We start from the raw sequence: 19,215 nt of genomic DNA, 5'->3' as shown, positions 1-19,215 counted from the left end.
CCAGGGTCGGATAAAATGTACCACGACATCAGAACTACGTATTGGTGGCCTAGCATGAAGGCCCACATTGCTACCTATGTCGGCAAGTGCTTGACCTGTGCAAGAGTCAAGGCAGAGTATCAGAAACCAGCAGGCTTACTTCAGCAACCAAAGATACCACAGTGGAAATGGGAGGAAATTTCCATGGATTTTGTTACCAACCTACCTAGATCCCAGCGTGGGAACGATACTATTTGGGTGATCGTGGATCGACTCACCAAGTCTGCTCATTTCCTGGCAATCAAAGAAACAGACAAGTTTTCCACATTAGCAGACATCTACTTGAAAGAAGTGGTCTCGAGGCACGGGGTGCCCACCTCTATCATTTCGGATCGCGATGCACGATTAACGTCAGAATTATGGCAAGCAATGCACAAGGCTTTTGGCTCTCGATTAGACATGAGCACATCATATCACCCTCAGACGGATGGGCAGTCTGAGCGCACGATTCAAACCTTAGAAGACATGCTTCGGGCATGTGTTATCGATTTTGGCAACAGCTGGGAAAAGCACCTCCCTTTAGTGGAGTTTTCGTACAATAACAGTTACCACACCAGTACGGACGTAAATGCCGGTCACCTCTCTGTTGGGCAGAGGTGGGGGATAGTCAAATCACGGGTCCAGAACTTATAGTGGACGCCATGGAAAAGATTGCACAAATACGACAACGCATGGCGGCAGCCCGTGATCGCCAGAAAAGCTATGCTGATAAACGCAGAAAACCGCTCGAGTTCCAATTTGGGGATCGAGTGCTACTCAAAGTCTCACCCTGGAAGGGTGTGGTTCGTTTTGGTAAACGGGGCAAACTAAATCCACGGTACCTTGGACGGTTCGAAATCACTGAAAGAATAGGCAAGGTAGCCTACAGACTAAACCTACCAGCTGAACTCGGTGCAGTTCACAACGTATTCCACGTGTCGAATCTGAAGATGTGTCTGTCAGATGAGATACAACTTACCTAGCTTCCTCAGTAACCGCATGCTAAATTTCGGGACGAAATTTCTTTCAAGTTGGGGATAATGTGACAACTCGAGTTTCCAAGATTCTATTTTCGCATTCATTGCACGTTCTTTGTTTGTTTGTTTAGTTGTTTATTTGCACAATTGGTTTACTATGAAACTGTATATGTTTTGATACAATAAAGTGTATTATGTTTGTGCATGGTTTTGTGTTAAGTGTTGTCAAATGTAGGAACTTGGTGGTGAAACTGTGAAATTGTTTGAGATGGTGTACTATTGTAAAATATGATACTTAGGGATGTATGGAGTAATTAGTAAAACTCTAATCATTCTTAACCCTAATCATTCACTAATCACTACACAAAAACCAAAGCACGTACTTTCTCATCCTCTGATCTTCTCTGGCAATCATCACCTTCATCATTGGCACAAGTTCTTCATCACTCTTGATTCCACACTTTCTCTAGAATCAATCCAAGGTAATTGTTTATTGATTGCTTGATTATTATCAATTCTTGATAATTGTGATTCTTGTTAAAACCCTAGTTCTTCATATGATATTCTATGTGATTATTGATTGGATTCCGTTTATGGTGATGATGATGTTGAATAGTTGTTTAATCGATTGTCCGATGATTAAGATACATGATTGATTTGATAATTGGATTGCTGCTAGACAGATGCAATGAAATTAGGGTTTCTTAGTCGTGATAACATGAAAACGTAATTGATACAATCGCAATGAAATGGAATGTTCGTATGTATGATTGATTGTTGTCTGAGTTTTAGAATGATATGCAAGGTCCGAAGTTTGTATAAATGTTTGTCAGAGTTTTAAGCTTTGTAACCTAGTCAGACTTTTGAAAGATACATGATATGTCCGAATTTTTGCAAGGGTTCTTGGTCCGACTTTTATATATTCAAGCTAGTCCGACTTTTAGCAATACAATATAGTCCGAACCTTTTTACAACTCACAAAATCCAACGTAATGAGGCCATGTTGTCCGAGTTTCATTAGGGTGAAGGGTTGTCCGAATTTTATAAGGACTATAGGGGTCCGAGTTTGGCTTGCATGTTCTTGACCGACCTTTCTAATTGATCACTTGTCCGAGTTTTATAGAGGAGCCCTTGTCCGACCTTTACACCCTTCCCCTTGTCCGAGTTTTAAGTCCCTCCCCCTTCCCCAGTCCGAGTTTTGTATGGAGATCAAGGCTGTCCGAATTTTGGGGGGGGGGGATACCCCTTGTCCGACTTTGTGAGGGGGAGTCCCTTTGTTCCCTTGTCCGAATTTTATGTATGGGAAGCAAAGGAGTCCGACTTTTGTCATTGATGCATGTTGTCAGACTTTCTTTGAATACACAAGCATATGGTTTGAATTTCTAGTGACTTTCATACTTGGTAACCTAGCCCGACTCTTATGCTTGATAACCTAGTCTGAGTTTTATGTTAAATACATAGTCTGAACTTATTACTTGATGAATGATCCGACGTTTGTTGATGAATTGTCTGAGTAACTTATGATACTTATAATGCTAAGTCAAAACCCGTATGAGGAGCATTTGCATGTAACTGTATATTGCTGAATATTACTGCATGATCCTATATGTGTGCACAATCCTTATCATATCATTCTGTACACAATAAACACATATAACACAGTTACTTGAATATCAATGACTTGCAAACCCTAATTGGATGCAAACACTTACATCAAATCATGTGCAATGTACTTAGGTCGTGTGTAACGGACTTAAACACTAATTAACTCTAGAAGCAATAACATACCGAGCAAACCAAGGTGAGTTCACACAGCCAAGGCATGGGGTTCCCAGGGTGGGAATGGGATTTGATTATTTACTTGTACTTACCTGGATAATGGAAATTAGTGATATGATCCTCGGGTGAGGAAGGTTATTGATAAGATACTACTAGACTAGTGATACTAATAGAACTGATCTTCGAATACACGCCGGGGTTGGCTGCGATAATATGACTGATCTTCGCACACATGCCTAGAAAGGCTGCGAACTATACACTAAACTTCGCACATGTGCCGGGTGGCCGCGATACAAATATACCTAGTCTAGAATACTTGAGAACTTTCCCTAATCTTCGCATACATGCCTAGAGGGCTGCGATACGAACTAATACGATACATGACTTAATGAACGAACACAAGGCTTACTATACTATTACAATTACTGAACTATAAAATGTGAACTCGCTCAACTAGTTGTTGACTCTCTGCTGCATGCCTTGCAGGACCTTAGGTACATATGGAGCTTGCACAGGGAGGAGCAGGTCGTTGTGGAGCATGGATCGTGGATGCCATGTTGAAACATTTAAACATTTGAACTTACGTTATACATTGGGTTTTCATACTTATGCTTCCGCTACACTTTGAAACTATAATTATGTTTTGAACACCTATCGTATTGAATGTTTGGTTTGCATTTATTTTACTTGATATTAATTACATGTTCAATATGATTGGTGGCTTGATCCTGGTCATGTCACGCTCCTAAGAGGTGATACTCCGCGTGTGGATTTTGGGGGTGTGACATTAGGACTAACCCTTTTTATTTCTACCCCATTATTTTTTTACCACCTACCCAAAATCCCCCTAGTTAACCCCTTTGAGCCTAAACCTTTTCATTCTTAACCCAATTCAAAAACCCTTTACCCACCTAAACCCTTTTTCATTTTAAACCCTTTATTTTAGTAACAAAGCTCAGTTTTTCTTATGACTTGAAAAAAATGAGGATGAAGTCAAAGAAATAAACAAACAAGTGAATCAAAAACAACTTTGTTTGAAAGAAATGCTTCATCAAAATAAAAAGTTTTGAAAAATATCGAGTCTTATGAAAACCGACGCTTTTTACGCTTTTCGCCCTTTTACTAACCACTAACCCAACCACCCACCTTTAGCCCAAGCCTAACCCTTCACCCCAAAAGTCCTCTTGATATTTACAAAGGTGTATAGTTAAAAATGAGGAGGATTGATTGCTTGGCAAGCTTATGGTAGGAGTAAGTTCCATGCCACTCTCGAGTGATTCACTAAAAATACACCTTCGGCCGAGTGTTGAGTGATCCCCCGTGAGGTATGTGAACTTGTATATAAATGGAATTTTAAAAAGGCATGTTATGCCCTAATAAGTAATTTATCTTATGAAACGTTTTTAATAAATCATGACGAATAGGATTGTAAATAAATAAAAATAAAACTTAATAAAGAATCTTGGAAATCCCGACACTCTATGACAAGCCCAAAAACCTTCTCTTCTACCCATTCCATTTGGGAGTGTAAAGCCACATTATAAAGAGTTTTGCTTGAGGATAAGCAAAGATTCAAGTGTGAGGGTATTTGATGTGCACAAAATGCAACATATAAATTACATCAATTGTGGCGTAAAACTAACCCTTTTTTAGTACTAATGTTGGAAAAAGTGTCTTTTTGTCTTCCTTTTGTATTTTCAGGATTAAATGAGCTCAAATGAACAAAAGAAGCAAAAAGGTAGCTAAATCTAACATAAATACAAGAAAAGGAACAAACGTGGCATGCCCGACCCCCCGACAGCATCCTCTCAAGCAAAACAAGAGAACAGAAGGCTGAACACGCCCCGTGCTCAGTGAGCACGGGGGCGTGCCCAAGTCTCAGCAGAAAAGACAAAGTTGTAGAAGCTTTTATCGCCCACCACAGGGCCGTGCTCAGCGGACACGGGGCCATGGTCAACTATAAGATTCGCATAATCCAGGCAAATCTTGATAGTACAGATACGCTTCTGCACACGGGGTCGTGCTCAGCGGACATGGGGGCGTGGTCAACTAGTGCAGACAAACTGCAATTAATGAAGAAAGAGAGAAGGATGGACACGGGGTCGTGCCCAACGGACACGGGGCCGTGCACGAGCTTCTGTTCAGCCTATAAATAGGAGTGCTTGGATCACTTGCAACTCATCCCTTGGCACACCACCTCTCTCACACTTCACCCAACACCCACCACCATCACAATACCATCATCCACCACCATCATCCATTGTCCATCATAGAGTGTGTGAGTCGTCTCGGGATCCAAGATTGATCGTAAGAGTTCTTGACAATCAAAGGCCATGTTTGCCTAAGTCTCTTACATCACGTGGTGAAGACAAGTGTTTAGAGTAATACTTTTTATTTTTAGTCTTTTCGCACTTTTTATTTGGTTATGTATTAATGACTTTAATAACTAGTTTCTTATGTTGAAGGTGATTCTTCCTTATCGTTTGTCCGTGGTGTCTTGGCATTATTTTACTGTCTATATAAAATAAAAGATTTTCACCATTCATATCTCCACGGTCTATATGGAGATATGTTGGCTACCTGGTCGGGGGTTAAGGGAACGTTTTGGTAAGAGTCTTGCCATTGTTCAGTGTATAGATCCTGCAAAGGACCTGGGTCAAATTTAGTAGGGCCTCCTTCAATACCCACCGGTATTGGATGGCGGGGGTCCAAACTCTTTGATCCCCTCATAAGTTAAACTACTATTAAAACTTTAACCCAGCTACTTAGGACTGTATCCCTGCTGACTCAGACTACTTAGCCGAGGGTAACGTCATCTTCAAAAGAGGGGCCTACCACATTATGCATTAATAACTTAATTAATTATCTTTCAATAATCCGACCTTTTAGGATTGTATCCTTGCTGACTCATACTACTGGGTTGAGGGTAACGTCACCTTCAAAAGAGGGGCCTACTACAATAACTAAGATAATCTCTTAAAAAGTGCAAAAGTGCGGAAATAATCAAAGGTTACACTACACACGAGTCGGATCTAAGTGATTCATCTTGTCTATCTGGTTTTATTTTTATTTTATTTTTCAGCATCTTGGTTAGTTTTATTTTTCTAGTTTTAAAAACCTTTTTTCTAACTTTTTGATTTGATTAGACGTTGAGGATAAACCGGTACTAAAAGCTCTTGTGTCCTTGGACGACCTCGGTATTTACCAACACTATACTACGTCCACGATGGGTGTACTTGCCCATATGTGTGTTTAGTGTTAGTGAATATCGTGTTTTATAAATTTAAATCTTGGCTAAAAAGTGTAAAAAATGGCTTAAAATATACACCTAAAATATATTACACTACACGCACATCAGTAAGTATATCATCTAAACATCATATGTGATGGATGATTATTTTCGTATGTCTATTTTCATGTCTTTAAACTTCAAATCCGTAAACCCTAACGTAAACATCCTCTTAAACTCCAAATCAAACACATTAAACTTCCTAGTCTCAACAACCTCGTCACGGTGGATAAATCGGAAAGCACATGCAATTTTGTGAGTATACTCGAACCCATTTTACTTTTAAACACTTTTGGGTGCCACATGTATTCTATGTAAAAACACAAAAACACTTGAAACTATTTGAAGCACACTCTATCCATATTGAAACATGTTAATCTCCCGCTAGACTATTGGGAGTGAAACTTTGAACAATTTGATGCTTGTTAATCTCGTATGCTACGTAAACTATTTGTGTTCATATATGCTCATTAACTTTGCTAGCCCACCTTAACAATTATAGCGCGATAGGAGTAATGCACCGCCCACGAGACTTGGGGTATTGTTAAGTTAAACATGTTACCTCCCACGATAATTTGGGATAGGCTATTTTAACGCATTGGATTCTTGGGTTTGAACATATTGTTACACAATCTCAGCGTACTAGTAACTTTCATATTGTTGTTCATGTTGGATACGAGCACATTAAACAATTTTATTCTATGTTTTACTATGTATCAAACTTATATACTCGCCACTTTTGTTGATTGTATTTTAATACATGTTGCAGGATGATAGACGAGATGATGCTAAGTGAAGAAACAAGATTTAAGTGAACTTAGAAATACACCTAGATTAAACTATCTTGTTGTTGTATATTCGAAACAATTTTGTTTATGTTGATTTCTTATATTATACTTTAGCAATTTATGAAATTCAATTTATTTTATATTGTCACATAGTGTTATGATGTTTTGAGCAAGTTGTTCGTCTCATCCTGATGTTTCCGCCATCGGTTGGGGTGTGATGTTTTGAGCAAGTTGTTCGTCTCATCCTGATGTTTCCGCCATCGGTTGGGGTGTGACATGAATCACCCCAAAACCATTTGAAAATGGAAAAGTGGGGAACTATGTACTCACATGGTGCATAGATATCTTATTCTATCGTGTATACAAAGCTGAAGTGTGTCCAATGTATCAGATTGTTATAAGATTAGTGTACATCACGACTTAGACAGAAGAATAGATAAAATAAGTTTTAAAATCAAACGAGCAATGGATCTCGTGTAATATGAATTATTAACCTTATATTCTGATTTGGAAAGTGTCTATAGGTGTTTTGACCCGTTACGACTTGTTAAAATAGATTACGCCACTTTAACGGGTCGTATGCTTAATTACAGGCCCAAATGGTCGAATGAGTCCTATGACGAGTCTGATATGTTCAAAAATGTTTACTAACGTTGTATGATTAGTTTTGATGCAAGAGTATGGATCATATAGGTTTAAAACCATTTTATTTAAAAGAAGGGTATTTTCGACATTTTTAAAGTATAATAGTTAACTCGTCACTTAACCCATCAAATAATATGACCATAGGGTATAACCATAGAGGGTTGTTCACTATATTACTATGGTCATATAAATGGGCTTGGTCGGATCCTAAGGTTGACCAAACAGGGCAGATTTGAAAGTCAAAGCAGAAGTCAAACTGCTTGACTTACGACTTAGAATTGGGCTCTAAACTAGAAATGATGAGATAAACATGTTAAGAAATGTCTAATAATGTTATATAAATTGAATTGGTGTCAAAACTTTAAGTTTTAATACTTGAAAACTCATTTGTCATAAAATGTATATTTTACATTTTTTACTTTTATTTCGTAAAAGTTTGACTCGTCATTTCACCTATAAACGTGATGATCAGAGGGTGTAATCGCAAGGGATTAACACCTTCATTATTACGATCTCGTAGCAAAGTTCATTATGAACTTTGACTTGACCCAAAAGGCCAGAACCAAAAGTTAAAGCAAAACTCAATTTGATTTACTTTTGGCCCATAACTAATTAAATAAAATGAAATAGACTAGGAGAAACACTTACTAGTGTTAGAGTGAAAGCTTGAACTCAGAAAAGAAGGCTCCAATGGCTAGAGCAAGCTCTAAGAAGTTTGAGAATTGAAGAATGAATGGTGTGAGGAAAATGGTTCAAGAACACACCTATTTATACTTATAGAGGATCAAGGAGAGTTTGGCAAGTGTTACCAAGTGTTCTTAGATGTTGATTAATGTCCTAACATGTGTCAAGACCAGGTTTAAGGTGGCATGGAAGGTGATAGGTGGCATAAGATGAAGAAAGGTGGCAATACTTGGAGCCCAAACAAAACTGTTGCATCTGGGCACCCCCTACGGACAGTAAACACTGCCTACGGTCCGTAAGGCACTCTGACGTGCAAACTTTTGTTTTTTTTTTTTATAGTTTTGGCCCCTGGATTTGTATTATCGGCTTTTTGACATTTTTAACCCGTGTAACGTATTACTTAAGTTATATGAAGGGTATTTAGGGTATGTGTAACATATATCTTTGTCTCGGAATGTACGTTACATTAAAATCACTATGTCCAAATATTGGTTAACGAAATTTTTATGAAAGAAATGTAAAATTTTTTGAAGGCTCGAAATTTTGCGGGGGTTACAGTCTCCCTTCTTTTAGGAAATTTCGTCCCGAAATTTATTTGTCAGGGACTGTTAAGTAAGGTTGGAATGATTGAAAGGTATGCATAGCTTTTGATTCCAAAGACGCAGAACATCATTTGATGTTGGAATTTGAGGATCAAAGTGTTAGTATTGATTTGCTAAGTATCTCAAGGTATTCTAACTTCTCACTAATTGTTGAGCAGGTATTCTACCTTTAAAGCTTATGAATTTGAAGGGTGTTTTCAAGTGCATGACAAAAATGGCTTTGTAAGGAAGTATGTTATACTAAAGCAATTTGTTTCAATCTTGATAAATCAACAATTATCTTGCATGGAATCCAGGGTTCTAACTATTGTGCATAGGAAGACTCTTTCAGGATTTCTAGGATGACTCTATTATTCCACCAGGGCCTTCCAGTTTCACAACACACATGGAAACAAGAATGATAGGTGTACATTCAAGCCTAAGTCAACATATACACACAGTTACTATCATCCCACGAGGTACATGCCATGTACCGTAAGCATCCAATGCATGGGGGGATGGGTCGTCACACCTATAACATTATTATCCCACGAGATACATCCCATGTATCATAAGCATCCCATGCATGAGGGACAGGTCATCACCTAATAATGCTATAATATACTCATGATCGGCTCGATCAGAGTTAATGAATGTACTTATTTTGGATATTGCACACATCGCACACACAAGTAAGCAAATAACACACATGGGTCCAAGATAACATAAAATCTTCAAGTGATTTGAATAACGTTACGATGTGTAACACCCCAATCACGTAATATACAATAACACGCGACAGAAACATTGGGGAGTCGCGTTACAAATTGTTTCACAACACATGGTATATAAAGTTTTGTTTAATTGAGTTAGTAAATTACACTGTCTTGTAGAATGAAAATAGAATACAAAAATTGTCTTGCAAGTTTTAAAGTCACTAAGGCCCAAGTCTGCCCTATGTTAAGCATGCTCAAAGTCAAACATAAGCACCTGAAACATATGTGAAAATAAAACATCAGCATAAAAATGCATGTGAGTAACATAGGTTTTGTGTTGTAGATTCATGGCTTTGTATTTTTGAAGAAATTTTTAACTAAAAGTAGCGATGAACCCTTATAAAAGTGTTTTCTTTTATGAAATCATATGAAAATCAAATGATTTAAAAGAAATGATGTATGGTTAAATAGATAACCAAATGAAAATATCTTGTGTAAAATATATCATGTCATGTATAAAATGTCATGTCTTGTTATTGTTCGAAGTGGCTCAGATAACGCTATGATATGTAATATAATAAAAGCACTTATATATAGGAAGTACCATCGGCGTATCAACCATGCTTTTATCATATTACACATGTCTCGTTATCTAAGTCACTTACTAAAAACCAATGTCTTGTATAACTAATGTCATGCAATAAACAATGTCTTGTGTAAACAATGTCTGCGTGAAACAATACTTCTGTGTAAACCAAATGTCACGTATAAACAAATGTCTTGTATGGTAAACAATAGTCTTTTCTAAACCAAAAATAATGTCTTGAATAGCCAAAATGTCTTGTATAAAACAATGTCTTTGAATAAACAAAGGTTTTATTTAAATCAAAAGTTATGTCTTATAAACCATTGCTTTTATTGTGAAACATATATTAGGATTGTTGGCGAGTAAATTCAAGCCTTGTCGACTGTCGGATAAACCCTTATAAGGACAAAGGTTTATCAATTGTTCATCAGATTCTGTCATTCCCCAATGGATACTTCCTAACAAAACTAGGAAGTGGGAATGGGGTTGTCAAACCTATGGTAAACCATAACATACTACCAGTCGGCGAGATTAACATTAATGAATGTATCATTGTATATTCAACGCACCAAGATGTCCTGAACAATGTAAGCGTGCCATGAAAATGTTTTAAAACGATGTACTAAGTATACTAGGTAAACATACGAAGTAAAAATGTATTTGAAATAATGTGCAAGGTATGCTAGGTAAACATACGAAGCAAAATGTGTATTTGAAAACCATGTACTATATGTATTAGATAATCAAAGCATGTGTAATGTCATGAAAACAAGAAAGTAACGATAGGCACATATGTATCACCCCAAAACTTTTGAAAATGTGAAAGAGTGGACTATGTACTCACTTGGAGTTGCATATAGGTCTTGTATGAGTGTGTAAACAAAGCTCGAGAGACCAAGGAATCAAGTGTGTCCTAACATCGGATAACTATGTTAATATGTCGGGACTTTAATTGGCGGATCAGATAGAATGAAGTTTCATAAATCAAATGAGTGTTGGAACTCATATAGTATGATTTAATAAACTCAACATTCTGATTTGGAAAGGATCCTAAGTGCTTTTGACCCGTTATGACTCGTTAAGGTAGTTTACGCTACTTTAACAGGTCACTTGCGTAAATATGTGATCGGATGGCCAAACATGTCCTATGATAAGTCTTAAATGCCAAAACATATTTGAAAATGTTGGAACATCAGTTTATATGTCAAAAATTTGATTACATATGCCTAAAATGGTTTTATGCGTAAAAGGGCATTTTGGTCATTTTTAAAGAACATAAGAATGACTTATCATAACCCTAACCAAACGTCGTGGCCATAAGGTATAACCTCAGTAGGTTATTCCCTATACAACTATTGTCACAAATATGTGTTTGGTCGGATCCTAAGATCGATCAAACGGGTCGGATTCGAAAGTCAAAGCGGTGGTCAAGACCGCTCGACTTACGATCCTAAATAAGCACTAAACTAAAATTGATGAGTTAGACATGTCAAAACATGTCTAACTGAGTTGTAAAACTAATTTGGTATCAAAACTTAGTGTTTTGATACCCGAAAACGGTTTCGTCATAAAATGCACATAATGTGCATCTTTGACCGAAACTTTGACTCATCACTTCGACTAGTAAACGTGGTAATTAGAAGATGCAATCGCTAGGGATTATAACCTTCGTCATTACGATCATGTTGCAAAGTTCAATTGAACTTTGACTTGATCAATTAAGGTCAGAACCGAAAGTCAAACACAAAGTCAACTGTTTGACTTCTAGCTCAAAATAAGCTAAAATAATGAACAAGACTAAGGAAGAATGATCAGAGTGTCGCGCTCCGGTCAAAGATAATATTTATAAGCCCTAATTACCCTTAATGATAGCTAGTGGTAGCAAGGGGTCGAACCACGAAGAGTATGTGGTTTGCGAATGGACTTGAATGATTTATAGAAGTTGTCACTTTTATTAAGCTTGCTAAGTTGTTTTTGTGGTTTTTGTTTATTGAAAAGATGTTGAATAAAATTACTAAAGTGATTGGATTGATTAACTACTAATGATTAACAATTGTAAGAAATGTAATTGATGGTTTAAACAAGATATAGAAAACAAGGCTCACACTCGGTTCGGTAATTGCAATCCTAGGGTTCTTACACGTTTTAAACTTGATTCAATTGAATATGTTATTAATGGATTTCTATCATGAAGTTTAGGTGCCAATTGCTATCAATGCATATCACGGACCACAATGCACTTCATTACTTCGGACAAGTAAAACCTTTTTGAATGACAACGCATAATTGCACAAACTTCTTTCGCAAAGTCAAATTTTATAACTCATTCGACAATTTACAAATATAGTTCAAATGCAAGACAATTATCAATCAATTCAAATACAATTCAAGTTGTCACAAAATCAAACTAATAACATTGTTCAAACTCTAGACTTACGATAACCTACACCGGGGTGAAACCTCCAAGAATTTAGCCGCTCATGATGGACGAATGCAATCACCGGTAGTTTGGAACTCGAATTGGATCATCTTGAAGCTTGGAGATGGTGAATCTTGGTGATTAGGGTTTGTGGTAGGATGGTGAATGTTCGAAATATCACTAAACTCCTTAATAAACCTTCTATAAAAGCCCGCATGTCCCAAGAATGACCTAATACCTTTAACGCTCGTGGGATATGGTAGTGTAGAGATCACTTTGAGTTTTGCATGATCTACCTCTATCCCACGACTTGACACCACATGTCCCAACACTACCCCTTCTTGAACCATAAAATGGCTCTTTTCCCAACTCAAAACCAAATTAGTTTCAACACATCGTTTTAACACTTTCTCTAATTGGTTTAAGCAAGTTTCGAAAGATAAACCAAAATGGAAAAATCATCCATAAATATCTCCAAAGACTCCCCCACCATATCCGAAAAGATACTCATCATACACCTTTGAAAGGTGGCGGGGGCATTACATAACCCAACTGGCATTCGCCTAAATGCGAAGGTGCTATAGGGACACGTAAAAGTAGTCTTTTGTTGATCTTCCAGATGAATAACAATTTGATTGTATCCGGAATATCCATCCAAGAAACAATAAACTTTTTTTCCGCCTAATTTTTCCACAATTTTTTTTTTGGGTAAAGGGTTACCCCGGTGAATATTATAAAGAATCAAAGAACAGGGTGCGACAAGAGTTTGACACACACTACTAGGCTTGACAGGCCAAGCCTAGGCAACACAAAACAAACAACTCACAAGCGGCCCAAACAAACAAAACAACCCGAAAAACAAAACTAACTAACTGCAAACACTAGCAAACTAGACTCGCAATTAGCCCGGTTCGTCTTCTCTTACTCTCCAGGTTTCCAAAAGCTTCCTATAATTCCCGTGACGTCCGATCTTGAAACTCATTATACGAAGCCGCACCATATCCAAAATAATTTGTGCCACCATCTCTTCCTTCCTGTGAATGTTGGAAAACAGCCGGTTATTCCGTTCTTGCCATATAAAGTATGTAGAGGCCGCTACCACCAGCTTACACACAATGTGTTCCAGAGTCTTTGAACTCGCATTCAGCTCTATCCATGCCATGATTGAGCTCCATGAATCGTTTCCACAATTTGATCAATGAACGTTAAGGGAAAATGATCTTTGGAAGTTGCGGTATTCAACTTCCTATAATCAATGCATATATGCCACCCAGTTACCAGCCGGGTGGCTACCTCCTCACCTGCGTCATTTTTGACGACTTGTATACCTACTTTCTTTGGGACAGTTTGTGTCAGACTCACCCACTGGCTATCAGAGATGGGATAAATAGTACCCACATCAAGCCACTTTAACACCTCCTTTTTGACCACTTCCCGCATGTTCCGATTCAACCTTCTTTGTGCATCGCGGGCGGGTGTTATGGTGTTGTCAGTGATGATCTTGTGCATCACTATTAAAGGACTAATACCCTTTAAACCAGCTATGGTCCACCAAATAGCCGCCCTATTGGTGACCAATACCTTCATTAACCTCTCCTCTTGCTCCTTGGTCAAATTTGATGCAATAATGACCGGGAGCGTGTTGCCTTCACCAACATAAGCATATTTAAGATGCTTTGGCAACACCTTCAACTCCACTTCCGGCGGCTCCACCAATGACGGTTTCAACTTCGTGTCAATGGTTTCCGGTAAGCTCTCCACTTGGTGCGTCCATATCGGTTTTCCCTCTTTAAGCGCAAGCACCTCCAAATTCTTCACCTCCTCGTCTATGCTCTGATTCATCTCCACCTGTGACCTGTCAAACATAGAATAATCCTCCATTGTGTTTTCCTCATCTACAACAGTGTCGTAGAGAGGTATACACCTGTCAACAATGTCTACCATATAGCATTCATTATCGACTGAAGGAGTCATCAATCCCGAAAAAACATGCAACCTCAACCTTCGGTTTCCAAATGTCATGTTAACCGTTCCTGTTTTGCAATCAATTTAAGAATTTGCGGTTGCTAGGAACGGTCAACCCAAAATCACCGTAGATTGCTTGGTTGGGTCCTTGGCCACATAATCAAGTACTAAAAAGTCCACCAGATAGTAAAAATCCTCGATTTTTACTCTCACATCCGAGACAATTCCACGGGGTAGTTTGGGTGTCAAATCAGCTAACACCACAGTGGGGTTTGACGATTGAAGTGGACCAAACTCATATTGGTCATATAAACTACCCGGTAGAATGCTCACGCTAGCACCAAGATCTAAAAGTGTCCGGTTGATTTTAAAATCACCTACTTGAATTGAAGTGATAGGCGCACCCGGATATTGGAGCTTAGGTGGAAGTGCACCCGAAAGAAACGAACTCACATTTTCAGTTAAAGCTTGTTTTTAGAAAATTTGTGAGTTCGTTTTTGGGTACACAATTCTTTCAAGTACTTAGCATAAGACGGTACTTGCTCGATTGCATCCAAAAGAGGTAAATTAGTTTTTACTTGTTTGAAAACTTCCAACAACTCTTCTTGTTATGGACCTCTTTTTTTTACAACCTTCTTCACGGGTCCCTTCAATGCTTCGGTATAAGGGGTGGTAATAACCTCCACACCCTTTTCTTTAGCCTTAGGGACGGGGATGGTCACAATGGGTGTGTTATTATTATTTTTTAAATCATTTTTGTTTTGACCCGTTTGACCATCCTTACACTCTTCAATACTAGCATCTTCCACCACCCCTTCAACAAACAAGGGTGATGGTGTTTTGACACCATTATCTACGAGTCAACCACTACGTAAAGTTATTTTATTAATTGGTACCTCACGTGTGTTCTTCAAGCTTGACCCTTGATGCTTAGGGTTCACCGTGGTGTCACTTGGAAGCTTTCCCATGCTCCCCCTCATTTGAGCCACTTCCTCCACAAGTTGGCCCACTTGCTTTGCCAATGCCTCATGTGATTTGTCCCGAATCTCATTCTCTTTCTTGGGCTCTTGCATCATCGAAAGCATTGCATCCATCTTTGCATTTAAATCATTACCACCCCCTTGGTTGTTCAACCCGCTTCCATTACCGCCTTGGTTGTTGTAATTCCTTTGGTACCCACCTTGGTAATTATTGTCCCGACCTTGGTACCCTTGGTTATAATTACGCTGGTAACCCCCTTGATTACCACCTTGGCGATTTTGATATGATGACCCGCTTTGTCCACCTTGATTTCCCGATTGAAAGTCCGGGTTCATTTGATTCGAAGCGTTACCATATCGGAAATTTGGATGATTTCTCAAACCCGGATGGTAAGTGTTGGAATTCATATCATACTGTTTTCAATCCCCATACACTTGATTTACCTCTTCAGTGTAGTCACCCGGTCCCGTTTGACATTGGTCGGTCCGATGACCAATCTCCCCACAATCTTCACAAACCGCAAATTGCACCGCATTCACCGCTTTTCTTTTCATTCGAGCTAATTCCCGTTCTAGAGTAGTAATCCGATCCTTAGAGTTAGAGTCGAGATCGAGAAGTGATCGGGAAACAAAATGTTTTTTAGCTCTATCAGCTGACTCCTTTGACTTTGACCGCTTGCTCATCCTCTCAATAAATTCCCAATCATCATCTTCATGATTACTCAATAACATTCCATTGCTCGTTGACTCAAGATGGTTCCATGTCTCATCATCAAACCCCCTTACAAAGCACTTAACCAACTCCCACTTTTCTATTTGGTGATGTGGGCACTTCCGGATGAATTCTTTGTATCTTGTGAAAGCTTCATGCAATGGTTCACTCGAAAGTTGACGGAAAGACCAAATTTCATCTCTAGCATCATCAGTCTTCGCCATCGAGTAATACTCATCAAGAAACACTTGTTGCATTTTGGCCCATGTACGAATACTACCCGTCGAAAGTGTGAGGAACCACTGTTTCGCCATATCCTTTAGCGAAAACTGAAACAACCGAAGCTTGACCTCTTCCAATGCGAAATCATGCCCTCCAATAGTACTACATATGGCTGAAAACTCCACCAAATGAGTGTATGGTTCATCGTTGGACCTCCCATTGAAGTGGAGGAGGATGTTGATGTAATGGGGCTTGCAATCAAACATTCTTCTCTCGCACACAATTGGTGAGTCATTGTCAGTGACCACCAGCCTAAAACTGTCATTTACTCCCCTTGGAGGTTGTCGATGACAACGTGGACCATCAACTTCTTGCTCCCTTGGTCTTCGATTATCCCTTCAATTACCCCCTCTATTTCCACCTTGATTGTCACACCCTGAAATATCAGAGCTGGCGTGACTGGACTGGTATCTTCATTGCACAACATAAGCAAACAAGCTAAGACTTCTAGAAAATGAACGCCCACTAAGTACTCGAATCTCCAATGGTTCTCCTATTCCAACCGTGCCATGATTTGAAAAAGTAACCTGAGAAAGAAACATGCGAAAAATCAACATATAGTTGAGCGAGTTTATAGTTTGTATGTAAAAGATTTGAAATAAATCTTTTCGAATAACCGGTTTTTAAAGTATTGTTTTAGAAAACGAAATAAAAATTCATTTTCTTTGGCATGTTAAATGAAAAACTTTGTATTTGTGAAACCTTGTATGTGTAAAGTGTTATCATTGTATAACCTTGTATCTGTAAAGTTTCGTGTTTGTAACACTTGAGTGTCCGTCAATGTCTGCGCATGACAATGACAAACATGCCTGCATGAGTCTGTATGTTGGACTCGTCAGTCCTTAAGATGAAGGCCTTAGGTGCATGCAAGTTTTGGGTTGTTGTATTTAGGACTCACAGTCTCTGTTCTTCTTGTACAGGACTAACCAGTCCCCTTTGTAACTAGGACCAATCCCGTCACTAGTATTTGTAGCTCATGCTGGTTATGTCTTTGTAAAAACCGGTGTGTTTTGCATAAGTTTCTCATAAACCATTTGAGTATATCGAAAATTAAAAACCATTTGCGTTAGTTACAACTTGTTTGTAGAATGGTTTAGAAATATGAAACCTTTGTTCGTCAAAAACCTTATGTCTTAGCAAAATGTGTAAGTATAAAAAATATGTACTTCTTGATCACCGAAAACCTTATTTGTTTTTGCAAAACGTGCATGTCTTTCCACCCCGAAAACATTTAGAAAAAAATGTAAAACCGTAAAAAGGTGGGGTTATGAACTCACCTGGATTTCCATGTGCAAAGCTAGCTAAATACGACTTTGTGATGTCGTTTCCAAGACGTGACTCGCTAGCGTGCATTCTACAATATTCCCATCACGGAATATCTTATAAGTCTCTAAATAAAAGCGGTAACTAAACTACGTGTCACCGAGCTCTACCGAATCGTTAACCGAACGATTTGTCGGTAAGTTGTCAACTTAGTAAAAACGATTAAATTATATTTGTTATGTTTTGTTTAATGTCAGTGAGATCACTAAGTCTTGGAATACTTAGTTCTCAAAAGATTTTAAAATATATAAATATTTATATAAAAATATATAAATATATTATTGTAATCGTGATAGCCGTCTCGTGAAGTCGTATGTGTATGTAACGAATGTTTTATGAAAATTATTTATAATAAACTCGTATTATATATCCTATGCCGTTGAGGCGTTTGGAATAAATATAAAAGTTATATTTATTTTATAAGAGAATTCGTGTGTTACGATATCTGAAATAAATATATAAACTATATTTATTTTATAAAGTGAATTCATGTTGGTTGGTATTTGAAATAAATATATAACTATATTTATTTTTATAAAATGAAATCGTAACATTCGAAATAAATATATAAACTATATTTGTTTTATAAAAGAATCGTCGTTTTGTTTGATGTTTGAAAGAAATATAGAAACTATATTTATTTGTAATTATGAAATCGGATTATCAGCGTTTGAAACAATATAAATAGTTATATTGCTTTTATAAAAGTATTGTCGAATTTTCGAAGTCTAAAAATAAATATAATAACTATATTTATTTGTTGTAAATAATTTCCGACTTGTCGTTTTTGTAAGTTGTAAAGTGTCGTCCAAAATCATTTTATGCTTGTTTTTGTATTTTATAAAAGTCTCTCGGATCCGATAGGTTTCGTATTATATTAGAGCGCGTTTTTGTTTAGGAATTTTTTCGAAAAACGGGCAAAGTTTCCTCTGTTTTTGGACGCCCCGACAACACAAGTTGTCGTTATTTTCTACAAAATTCCACAAGATTCAATCAGTATATATATATATACTTTTGTGTAATATATCAAACATAAACTATGATTTAACTGGTTCGAGCTCGTTTGTCACGCAAGATTAAAATATAAAGATAACGTAACGAAATCACGACTTAAACTATTACCAAAACTTTTATCGAATCGTCGAAACGTGGACTGAGTTGATCGGGTCAAATGAGTTGACCGGCTGGGTTGACTCGCTGAGTTGACTATGTTTGACCGAGTCGAGACGAAATGCACCGAGTCGAACCGAGTTGGACTGAGTCGAGACGAAATGCACTGAGTTCAACCGAGTTGGACTGAGTCGAGACGAAATGCACGGAGTTGAACCGAGTTGGACTAAGTCAAGCTGAACCCGTCACTGAAGCTGCTAACTTGACCATTCTTGTCCATTGTTGACCTGGATCTGAACCGGGTTGAACCACATCATCAACCAAATCCAAACGGGGAACATGAACATCACCTTCTTCAGCA

Source organism: Helianthus annuus, chromosome 17, assembly GCF_002127325.2.
Source record: "Helianthus annuus cultivar XRQ/B chromosome 17, HanXRQr2.0-SUNRISE, whole genome shotgun sequence".
In the NCBI taxonomy this organism is placed as follows: Eukaryota; Viridiplantae; Streptophyta; class Magnoliopsida; order Asterales; family Asteraceae; genus Helianthus; species Helianthus annuus.
Note: the sequence above shows the minus strand (reverse complement) of the source record.